Consider the following 12,657-nt stretch of genomic DNA (forward strand, 5'->3'; position numbering starts at 1 on the left):
GTGATGGTTACGGATTGGTCGTGCAGGGTGTGATGGGTACGGATTGGTCGTGCAGGGTGTGATGGTTACGGATTGGTCGTGCAGGGTGTGATGGGTACGGATGGGTCGTGCAGGGTGTGATGGTTACGGATTGGTCGTGCAGGGTGTGATGGGTACGGATGGGTCGTGCAGGGTGTGATGGTTACGGATTGGTCGTGCAGGGTGTGATGGTTACGGATTGGTCGTGCAGGGTGTGATGGTTACGGATTGGTCGTGCAGGGTGTGATTGGTACGGATGGGTCGTGCAGGATGTGAGGGGGTACCCCATGGTGGGTCGTGCAGGGTGTGATTGGTACGGATGGGTCGTGCAGGGTGTGATTGGTACGGATGGGTCGTGCAGGATGTGAGGGGGTACCCCATGGTGGGTCGTGCAGGGTGTGATGGTTACGGATTGGTCGTGCAGGGTGTGATGGTTACGGATTGGTCGTGCAGGGTGTGATGGTTACGGATTGGTCGTGCAGGGTGTGATGGTTACGGATTGGTCGTGCAGGGTGTGATGGGTACGGATTGGTCGTGCAGGGTGTGATGGGTACGGATGGGTCGTGCAGGATGTGAGGGGGTACCCCATGGTGGGTCGTGCAGGGTGTGATGGTTACGGATTGGTCGTGCAGGGTGTGATGGGTACGGATGGGTCGTGCAGGATGTGAGGGGGTACCCCATGGTGGGTCGTGCAGGGTGTGATTGGTACGGATGGGTCGTGCAGGATGTGAGGGGGTACCCCATGGTGGGTCGTGCAGGGTGTGATGGTTACGGATTGGTCGTGCAGGGTGTGATGGGTACGGATGGGTCGTGCAGGATGTGAGGGGGTACCCCATGGTGGGTCGTGCAGGGTGTGATGGTTACGGATTGGTCGTGCAGGGTGTGATGGGTACGGATGGGTCGTGCAGGATGTGAGGGGGTACCCCATGGTGGGTCGTGCAGGGTGTGATGGTTACGGATTGGTCGTGCAGGGTGTGATGGTTACGGATTGGTCGTGCAGGGTGTGATGGTTACGGATTGGTCGTGCAGGGTGTGATGGTTACGGATTGGTCGTGCAGGGTGTGATGGGTACGGATTGGTCGTGCAGGGTGTGATTGGTACGGATGGGTCGTGCAGGATGTGAGGGGGTACCCCATGGTGGGTCGTGCAGGGTGTGATGGGTACGGATGGGTCGTGCAGGGTGTGATGGTTACGGATTGGTCGTGCAGGGTGTGATGGGTACGGATGGGTCGTGCAGGGTGTGATGGGTACGGATGGGTCGTGCAGGATGTGAGGGGGTACCCCATGGTGGGTCGTGCAGGGTGTGATGGGTACGGATGGGTCGTGCAGGATGTGAGGGGGTACCCCATGGTGGGTCGTGCAGGGTGTGATGGTTACGGATTGGTCGTGCAGGGTGTGATTGGTACGGATGGGTCGTGCAGGATGTGAGGGGGTACCCCATGGTGGGTCGTGCAGGGTGTGATGGTTACGGATTGGTCGTGCAGGGTGTGATGGGTACGGATTGGTCGTGCAGGGTGTGATGGTTACGGATTGGTCGTGCAGGGTGTGATTGGTACGGATGGGTCGTGCAGGGTGTGATGGGTACGGATTGGTCGTGCAGGGTGTGATGGGTACGGATTGGTCGTGCAGGGTGTGATGGTTACGGATTGGTCGTGCAGGGTGTGATGGTTACGGATTGGTCGTGCAGGGTGTGATGGGTACGGATGGGTCGTGCAGGGTGTGATGGTTACGGATTGGTCGTGCAGGGTGTGATGGGTACGGATGGGTCGTGCAGGATGTGAGGGGGTACCCCATGGTGGGTCGTGCAGGGTGTGATGGTTACGGATGGGTCGTCAGGGTGGATGGGTTACGGATGGGTCGTGCAGGGTGTGATGGGTACGGATGGGTCGTGCAGGGTGTGATGGGTACGGATGGGTCGTGCAGGGTGTGATGGGTACGGATGGGTCGTGCAGGGTGTGATGGGTACGGATTGGTCGTGCAGGGTGTGATGGGTACGGATTGGTCGTGCAGGGTGTGATGGGTACGGATGGGTCGTGCAGGATGTGAGGGGGTACCCCATGGTGGGTCGTGCAGGGTAGGGAGGGGATCCGGATGGTGGGTAAGGAGGTGTCGTGGTGGATGAGGGAGGAGGGAGGGGTCGTGCGTGATGCGAGCATGCAGTTAGCGGCACACACTGCAGGTTCGTGCTGGGGCGTATGAGTAATGAGCAGTTAAATTAAAGTTAGAATTCAATGGGTAAAAGTTTTTTAACGGTTGGGTAAATTTCGTCAGTCGGCATAATAGTGTCAGCTGGAGTGTTGCCAGCGACAGAGCAGTAGTTAACGTGTTTAAAAAAAAAAAAAAAGATTGCATGAGGTGGGGGATGCATATCGCCAGAATAATATGTTTCATGCAGTCATGACGAGACGTAAACTGATGTGTAGGATACAGGAACGAGGAGTAACCGATGATTACAGCTGCAACCGAAGTTACTTATTTCCTAAAGATATATTTTAGTTGGTAATGAGAAGTTATGAAGAAAGCAGGTATGACAACACGAGCTCTTAACACGTTCGTCACATCTGTATATATATATATATATATATATATATATATATATATATATATATATATATATATATATATATATATTATTTTTTATTTTCTTTATTTTGCTTTGTCGCTGTCTCCCGCGTTTGCGATAAGTTCCCAAGTGCACTTTCGTGTATATAATCACATCATCAGGGGAGATACAAGAAAGAAATGGTTTAGCTATTGATGAGGAGTCATGAAATAAACAAAATAACTGAGCACGTGAATGATTTAGGAAATGTAACGATGAATCTTGCAGGAATGTAACTTGCTTTAATTTCGCAAGTTACCAATTAAGATATAAGATTCATGGAATTAGACCGGTTCTCTTGTATCACATTGTCTCTGCTTATATATATATATATATATATATATATATATATATATATATATATATATATATATATATATATATATATATATATATATATGTAAGCCTTCCTCCCTGCTACACCTTCATGGCGTATGAGTCAGACTAAACACCAACAGCTGATCCTGAAGGGATCTTCGTTGAGTGAGGAGGAAGCGTCCAAAAGAACGAGAACTGTATATTTTTCTTGGTTGTACGAAACTGTATCGGGAACCTCCATGTTATGCGAGTACACTAAACTAGTTATAAGACAGTCGATATGATGAATATAGTTATCTACTGCTTTGAGAATCCATTGATTGCATGATAAAGGATTTAAGTTGCAGTTTGCATCCTTGGTCACGTAGGAGGCTACAGTCCAGCATTGCTGCTTTGTTGCCACCGGTACTGGTAAAGCAAGTTTCTGGTCCGGAGCCAGAGACGAAGTTGCTGTATACATTGAACTGCATGAAGTGAAACTTTATCCAATTCGTATGCGCTTGGCAGGAGGGTGGGGGAGACGTGTTTGTGTTGGACGGGTACGCAATGTGTTGGTGAAACGTGCGTGTGTGATAGGCGTCTGCTCCGCCGCCACCTGAGCTCTGATGTATGATGCCTATTATTGTGGTTCTCCCAATGCCTCGCCCCTTTGTAGGATATTTGTACCATAACTTGTGAGTTATTGATCTCTGTGGCTAGCCAAGCCTCGATTTAGGATATGTGGAAGCGTAACGTGTGAATGGCGAGTCCTCTTGTGGCTAGCATTGGAATGACGTACTCGCGTCGCCACACACGTCCAGTCAAACCTGTTCTTCTGCCGAGCCTTACCGTGACCACACCCTGGTACACCTGAAGGGTGTTGCTAATGGAGGCTGCGTGTTGGGTGGATTGAGGAGTGACCATCGATGCTGCTGGCTTGAAGATGTAATATATTTCCCTGGAGCAGAGATGTTCAGGTTCGTTGTGGTACTGGGGTAATGGAAGACTATAATGGCAATTGAATCCTTATAATCATCATGATTATGATTATAGCAGCCATCATCATCTTGCCAGTATGCTAAGGACTTGGGCCATGTAGATAGGGAGAGTGTGTAAGGTCTAAGAATTATCCTTAACATCTCAATAAGGAGTTAATGATTTTTCGTAAGGTAATTATGTAATGACTGTGACATCCTTAATGACCCTTGAAGTTTATAGATCGAAAATCCCAACTAGCCAACCATGCAAGTCGAGGGTTCACAGTTTCTGAAAAAGTATGGAACTTCTGGAATCATTTGGCGCAAGATTAATCGGTTGTATGTGAATTCGCCTTATCGACTACCAGGATCAGTAAGGCTGTCATTGTTATTGTATACACGAGTTGAACAGTCTTGAACACGTTCATATGATCGTGAACAAGGTCGTATATGGTCCTGGTGGATTATGAAGAACGTCACCGCTTGCGTATAGAACTTGGCCGCTGCTGCACGCCGGCCGAGTCTTTTTTGGTCAGAAGTGGGTGTTGGCGGTGGTTAGGTCAGTTGCCCCGCAGGTTCAGCATAGGCGCGCGGGTAAGCCCTGCTGTGTTGTGTTGAAGCAAGACCTAGAATGAGAGGTGTACAAGTGTTGGTGTTGTTCAACCAGTGAGATTTGATACCGTACTTTTCGTTGGCACATGATAATCCAGTTACCAATGAACCTGGCAGTGGAGGTGTCACACAATAAGACCATGATCATCCACTTAAGCCGTGCTGGTGTGACAGGATTACCATAGAAATGATAACACAGTGGTATGTGAATGGAAATAGTTTGCCTCTATGTTTAGACGATTTTAGGGGGCGTGACTGCTAACCCTTGTGATTGGCAGAAGTGTGTGACGCTGTTAGAGATTCTTTGCTCTTATTTTCCTATTATTTGGTTCATAACCTAAGGTGACTTTGACCAAATTATGTGGCGTTGTCAAGTAAACCTGCCTGAACCCATTATGTCAGGAAGGGCGCAGCCAGGTAAGAGTTATTGTTCTACGAAACCCTCTTACATCCAGTCCTCATTGTAGGAGAAAAAAGAGCTGGCGATCGCTCGAATATTATCATGTTAGATCGCCACTTTGGTGTCATGCGCACGACGGCCCGTAGCCAGAATGATATGCGCAGTTAGAGTGTGTTACCAGCTGTTATCTTCCACTTTACGAGCTTCCCCAGTAACTGGTACACATTGCATGTATTCATTTATATTTCAGCACCGCCCAACGTATTGTTATAAACTTATTGACATCAAAGATCACCGTGAAATGACAGGAACAATCAATATCTACAACTTTATTGAAAAAGATTGTAGGATATTTTTGTGAGTTGTCTGGAATACACGAAAAATCCTGTACTTGATTGTAAACCGTAAATATTTTTTGTTACCTTAAGTAAAAGTATTATAATGCCGTCAAGATCCCTCGTTTGTTATCAAGTCTACTGAGGTGTGGAGGGTTATTTGAGTGTACTGTTCATGTACACATGGCGTCACACGGCCAGCGTTTATGTAACGGGCGCCAGCGCATCGTTGCCTGGCGACGACCAATACACCAGGGGGGCGGGCTGGCGGCTGGCTTGAGTATCTGTTTTAGAAATGCTGTTGTTATTGATCGTCTTCTCCAGGTTCGAAGAATTCATGTTGATTCATCTCATTATTGCCGGATTTTGTGCCACTTTCCAGCGAAGCGCGGGTGGGTTGGCCGTCGGTCGGATGTGTGGCGTCGTTTGAATAGTAGTTCTAGTAATTTGATTGTGAAATTTTTATTGTTCTACCGACTAGATTATAGCAGCCACACTCACCACAGTTGCTTTCTCGTCAATTATTTCATATCAGACTTTCCAGGTTTGATGAGAATAATAACTTGTTGAACACGGCGGTACAATCTTTCACCAGCACGTACGACCCTTAAGCACGACCCATGAGTACGGTGGCGTGACCAATGACCAGAAGCCATACCATAATAATTCCCAAGGGTCGTAACGTCGTGCCGTGGGGTCGCACCGTTATACGCAAGAGTCATGCCGTCCTCAGTGATAATGTTATTTGCCTTCACGCACAAGTGAAGACGATGAATTTCCTCAAAGGTCTTTCAACAGAAAGATAAAATGATCCAAAGACGCTGGTGCCCCTGGAACACGTGGATGCAGTGTGAGCGCTCTGGCGTCACACGTATAAATCATCTCCCATGTTTTTCCTGTCATGGCGAACAACCTTACCTGTCAAGGAGAGATTGCAGGTGCCTTCGATTAATGGCTACAATCTGTAGTGTGTCTTTCTTTTTTCTTTCAAACTATTCGCCATTTCCCGCATTAGCAAGGTAGCGTTAAGAATAGAAGACTGGGCCTCTGAGGGAATATCCTCACCTGGCCCCCTTCTCTGTTCCTTCTTTTGGAAAATTAAAAAAAAAAAAAAACAAGAGGGGAGGATTTCCAGCCCCCCGCTTCCTTCCCTTTTAGTCGCCTTCTACGACACGCAGGGAATACGTGGGAAGTATTCTTTCTCCCCCATCCCCAGGGATGTAGTATATATATATATATATATATATATATATATATATATATATATATATATATATATATATATATATATACATTATTTGACAGTCCCATTGTCATGTTTCCGAAGGCACTTGACCCTGAATTGTTATAGGATCGTATGCATGCTAATTTGACGGCGAAAGATTAAGTTTTACTCATGGTTTTTGAGTCAGGGTCAACTGACTCACCTGGTGAATTAAGCTGCAGATCTGGGTGACGTATTACGTGTCTCTGTGTACGCACGCACCGTCACCACGACATTTCTGTGTGGTGTTTCACCTCAGTGGAAATATCCTTTGATAAACGATGTTAAAACGCGCCATGAGATTCTTGTACGTATGTCTGTGTCGTGACTATCATGCGGGGGGAAAAAAGTCGTACCTGCGTTGCATTAGTGTTGAGTCAGGTGACTGATGATTCTGCAACGTTGCAGCTGAATGAAGAAAAAAAAAAATTGCCATGATCTTTTTTTATTTCCCCAAAGTAATTGATGGGTACAGGATGTGAACACAATGAAAATGGATCTTGCCCGTATGAGACTGGTTCAGAATTAATCATGGTTCATAATTAGTCTTATCCTTATTAGACTCGTTTTAATACTTTTTTCCTGTTTCGTTGAGCCATTGTGTTTTCGAGAAATTTCGAAGTAGGAAAATATATCAGGATATAAGGTGTATTGGACGGAATAACCCATTGCTGGTAAATGTCACTGCCACAATGCTTTGGTGAACAAGTAGTTCAGAAAATGGCTGTTTCCTTTCATATCCGAAGAAAAAAAAACTCACTCTGTTTAAAGTATTAGATGGAAATTCCATGTCGCTAGTTCTTGTTACGTGTAAATGAAGAGCAATTAAGAGCTGCTTTCATTGGATACATTTCTTTGTTACCTGCTTCACTATGATGAGGTTATCTAATGATACAGAGATCGCCTACATATTTCACAATTGTTTCCTACTAGTTTGTGCTTATAACTTGTAGATTACCAGTCATAGATACATTGTTATCCCTCATCCATAGTGACTAGGCTCAGCTTACAACTAGAATGGCAGTAATTGACGTGTGCCTAAACTACCTGCCCTGTTCAGTATCCTAGTGCCTATATGCTTATGCTGTTGGATTTGGTTGTCAAGTTTTGATCCTTTCGAATTATTTTGCCCTTTTGAGGCGTTTGAAGACTCTGGCCCTGCAAGCCCTCCTTTGCTTGCCATCTTTCCTTTTTATACCTATCAGCGTTGAACAAAACAACAAAAATATAAGTGCCAGTGTCTAGTTGCAGTCAGTTTCTTTTACAATTGTATGCGAGTATGATCGCTACATTGGTCGCATGTATAGCTACACAAATGGTGTGATATGTGAAATTTTACTACTCTGTAATTGTGGATGTGTACGTCATATTTAATGGGATCTTATTACAGGCAACCCAGAACAATTTGACATGCAATGATTGTTGTGCGTCTTTCACGTAAAAGTTACACCGACTATGTTTGATCTTTCAAAGTAACTCCTTTTTTCTCCTTTGATAGTAATAAGAGGACTAATGTTACGCAGAGCTAGAAGTAAAATTACACTCTGTGAAACAAGTGTCATATATCTGCTATAACTTCGTGTAAGCTTATTTACCTTGCTTACATTTTCCCGTAGAATGAGAATTGAGTAAAAGAAAGCTAAGCATAGCTAGGAATAGTGAGCTAGCTAAGCATAGCTAGGAATAGTGAGCTATTGTCTCTCGAAAATGCCAACTAGAAACTGGTGAGTTCTGAGGTTGCCACCAGCGTAGTAAAGACTTGTGGTTCCCATGGTTGATACCAACAATTTTTTAGAGATAGAAATAATCATTTGATAGTCCCATTATCTTATTCCAAAGGGTTCTGAGGTTGCCACCAGCGTAGTAAAGACTTGTGGTTCCCATGGTTGATACCAACAATTTTTTAGAGATAGAAATAATCATTTGATAGTCCCATTATCTTATTCCAAAGGCATTTAACTATGAATTATCTCTTTTTTTTGTTTACCCATGGCTGATAAGGGAGCCTAATTAAGAGATAGACATTAATTACTGGTATTTGATAGGCTTTACTAACATGTTTTTATGTAAATAGCGTCAGAGATTGTAAATTATACGTCACTTTTGCGATGATAACTGTTGTTTGTCGTAACCCTACAAGAAAGGTTCTTATTATTTCCGAGGTGGAGATTACTGATTTAATTATTTAGTCAAAGTCAACAATTTTCGTATTCATGAGGCTCGGCACTTGACTGTCAGAATTTATAAGTCATCCTTTGTGGAGTGGGACTGTGAATGAAACTTGAAGAGTTTTGTTTTTAATGCATAATTGGGAATTAAAAATAAACATGATTCATATTAGTTCCCACGAAAACAAATGGAAAACTTTAAATTTGATTTCCTCCACCGAAGTATTTGATATTATCATTTGGTTGCGAGACTTTACTGTGATCCACGATCTCTGATCCCCTTAACCAAGACCCTCAGGGCCTTCTTAGCTAGGCTTGCGGCGCAAGCGGCTCGCCTCACTCGCATTTTGCTTCGCTCTCAGCTTTACGTCAGCTTAGAAATAAGAACAGTTAGCATCCCCGTTTTCTCTCTGCCAAAGGTCTCGTGCATTTAAACATCATAAGATTAAGAAATGATAACATATAGACGTATATCTCAGCATTTCAAGATTTTCAAATATATTTCTGTTGCTTTGTGTAATGGGATATCTTGTGACGTGTCTTGGGGCTTTACTTTTACATCTGAATGTTTCTGAATATAACATCTGATATCTATCTATCTATCTATCAATCTATATCTATCTATCTATCTATCTATCTATCTATATATATATATATATATATATATATATATATATATATATATATATATATATATATATATATAGGGAAAATGAAACACGATAAGTTCCCAAGTGCACTTTCGTGTAATAATCACATCATCAGGGGAGACACAGGAGAGAAATATAACAGTCAGTTGATATACAACGAAGAGACGGTAGCTAGAACGCCAAATGGCGTCCTAGCTACGTCTCCTATATGAAGATGCGCGTTCATATGCACTTTGTTCGTATTCATATACTTCCGCGTTGTACAGTAAGTTTCGGTAAAATGCTATCTGCTGGCTGTGTGAGCCTGATGGGAAACGTGAGACAAAGGGTATTCGAGTACATAGTATTCGAATAGTCATTTCCCTATTAGGATCGATCACAGCCTAGCGGTAGCGCTCCCGCATGTTGCACGGAGGTCCCGGGTTGGATCCTGGCTGTTAGAGGTTTGTATGTTCTGTGAAGGTGCGCGTTCACTTGCACTTTGTTCGTATATATATTTATATAACTATGAAGGATTTGCAAGGCAGTTTGATTCTGGATTCTGGCTCAGAGTGTAGATAATATTGAAAGTCTTCGAATTACAGTTTAAATATTCAACGATTGCTGGACGAAGATTCAGCTGTGATTTTAGCCCAAGTGTTAAAGTAATTCAGGTGTTCCATTAAAAGGGGAATCAGAAAATTTCGTCCGGAACGGAATGCAGATCAGGCATTGAAAATTGGAATATCCCATGGGCACTTGTGTATTGTAACACCATCCACTGACCAAAGTCTGCGCAGAAGTAGTTTTTAGGATAGTTTATCTGAGACAAGGCTGCACCTTCTTGCCTGGTGTTGGGCTCTGGGGCTATATTAACTGCCAGGTTGATTATGGCCGTCTGCAGGCTGCAGCCATCTACCGAAAAATCTTAAACTGGTTTAGGTGTTGAGGATAATGTTGATCCCACCCTCGCTGTTAAGGTGGCCCATGTTTCTCCCCTGAGACGAAAGGAGAAGCGAATCACCTCTGAAACAAGGCCTGCATAGAGAGAGAGAGACAATCCAGTTTGACCCTATATATATATATTGACACTTATTATGCGTTAGAATTATAGCATTGAGCGGAAATATTTGAGAGGTTAAACTAATGATTTTAGTGTGATTACGAAAATCGTTTATAGAATTACAGTAGAATGATAGTGTCAGACCTCGATGTGTTGGCAGATAACGAAATAGAACCAACGAGGAATGAGTAAGGTGTCCCGCTGTCTCGCACTGGTGTCTCATTTTTCCGTGGAAATTGCTTTTTTATCCCCCCTTTCCGAATTTGTTAGTTTCCCGGTGATTGAAACAGCTCTTCTGAAGGAAAAGTTGGTAAGTCCAGTAATGAGTTGGCTCAAGGAGAGTAATGGATAACTTTTCATCTTCGTAGCATCGTACAGCAAATGACCCCCCGTACATCCCAAGTCCCGGCCGGGCTGGTCGTGTCGTTGCCCCCGCCTCACCAGCTGCTGCTCGGTCTTGCGCCAGCAACTGGGAGTTGGGTGTGGCCGGGCAGGAATTTTTTGTTTTTGTTTGTCCTCTAGAATTCTCACAATAGACGTCTCGAGAAAAATATTTCCATGGTTCACTATCAGGTAGGGGATAGGCCACTCTGTATTACCCCCTTCAGATATGATACTCACAACAGTGTTAGAGCCAATACACGAAAATTTATTAAGAAATGGACCTGGTTATTTGAGGCGCCTCCGGCTCTGCCTTGGCCATGATAATTTTAGACCACAATGGAATTTTAGTGCTCATGACTTAAGCTGAGCCTGCCTGAGGAATATGTCGAGCTGTTTACAGATTAGAAGTTGAACATCCTCCTCGCTCAACGAGAGGTGGCCTACAACGCATTTCGATATTAATCCGGCATTTGGAATGAATTGACGTAAGCATCCTCAGCTGGTATATATTTCTCGTTCTACTTATATTATTATTATTCCCCGCGAATTAGGTTTTAATTCATGAATGAAGTATTTGGAGTCAGCCAAGACTGTAGGAATTCTTCCCTCCATTCTCAGACTGGCGAAGACGCTGTTAAAGTGACACTTCACGTTTCTCCGGTAGATTTGTCGTAGTTGAAGGCATTTCGTCAGTCCTCATAGAGTCTTTAAACTCAGTCGACGTGAGCCGAAATGGTATACTCTTAATCCCCTTAAACTGGCCTAGTTCTCCTGATCCATCCCTCCATGAATTACATTTCTCAGATAACTTTTCCCAAGGTCTCTGTATGTTATTATGGGATATGGAAGCAGGTGAAAGACCTTGAGCCTCTGCTCTGTCACTGATAAATCCATTATTGTAGTGGGTGGGTTGCCTCACTCTTCACCAACCCCAACACTAAAACTACCCTCATCCAGGTCACCAACCTCTCGTTGCCAGCTGTGTTCTGGTGGTTAGATAATACGCTTCTCAATGTGTTGTAAGTACAGAGTGCGTGTCTAGGTATTATGTGGTAAAGAATTATCTCATTTTAAAGTTAACGGTACAGATTTTTCGGGGTATCCCTATTGATGTAACTAGAAATTTGTGCCCAGATCCAGTTTCAATGGCCCCCAGCCGACGTGTGTGCTGAACAACCAGACTAGTACCATTTCAGGTTATGAGTCATTACACAAGAACTGTTATTAGAAGAACTTGTTTAACTGGAACTAAGTTTTTGCTCTGGTGGTGGCGCACTTGACAACTGGTTAAATATAAAGACAAAATATACTCGAAAGCAAATTAAGACAAACCTTTTTCTTTTTCAAGGATTCTTGCATTTTTTTTTTTTCTTTTTGAAGATTCTCCGCTGAGATTGTAGTATCGTATGTTACTTTGCATGCATAGTGATAATGTTTTTCTTTTTTGACGACTGTGTCAGGTGAGCCGAGAATCTAGCCAGAGTGATATGTTATTGTGATGATCGTACATATAGAAATGCTGATATCGTAAGACTTGGTATAATTGCCTTGTGTATTATAATAAGCTTAAGTGTGTTAAATGACAGACAGAGAAATGCTTTTGTAAATGTGGCCGTTTATTTAACGTAGTGTGTGAATGGGTTAAGGATGTGTGAAAGGGAATTTGTGAGGATGTGTGTGCTTGATGCATCGCATGGGATTGCGAGCGGAGTTGGTTGACCAAGATGGATGGAGTGTGACGTAATGGCTTATTTCGTCTGTGTCATGTATTGGAGAATCTTGGGTTATGTCATCATCCCGTCTGTCCCACTTCCTTGTTTTGTAAGGAAGGGTGAAGAGGTTGCGGGTGGTGAAATATGGGAAATGTCAAGAAATATGGGAAAGGATAAGGATGTAAAGTTAGGTAGA

At 43.8% G+C, this 12,657-nt stretch overlaps 1 protein-coding gene across 4 annotated transcripts in view; it reads left to right on the forward strand.

Moving 5' to 3' along the window:
- The window catches only part of LOC139754511 (uncharacterized), a 301,969-nt gene that overhangs the window by 191,484 nt on the left and 97,828 nt on the right, over positions 1 to 12,657 (forward strand). The window contains exon 1 of one of the 4 annotated variants that reach the window (XM_071671801.1): positions 4,354 to 4,488. The exons of 2 other annotated variants lie outside the window; for them this stretch is intronic. The gene's annotated coding sequence lies outside the window, so the exon portion shown is untranslated. Of the gene's footprint in view, positions 1 to 4,353; positions 4,489 to 4,519; positions 4,708 to 12,657 lie in introns of those variants that run through there. One more of the 4 variants, XM_071671802.1, reaches the window with a different exon arrangement.

This window comes from Panulirus ornatus, chromosome 17, assembly GCF_036320965.1.
Source record: "Panulirus ornatus isolate Po-2019 chromosome 17, ASM3632096v1, whole genome shotgun sequence".
NCBI lineage: Eukaryota > Metazoa > Arthropoda > Malacostraca > Decapoda > Palinuridae > Panulirus > Panulirus ornatus.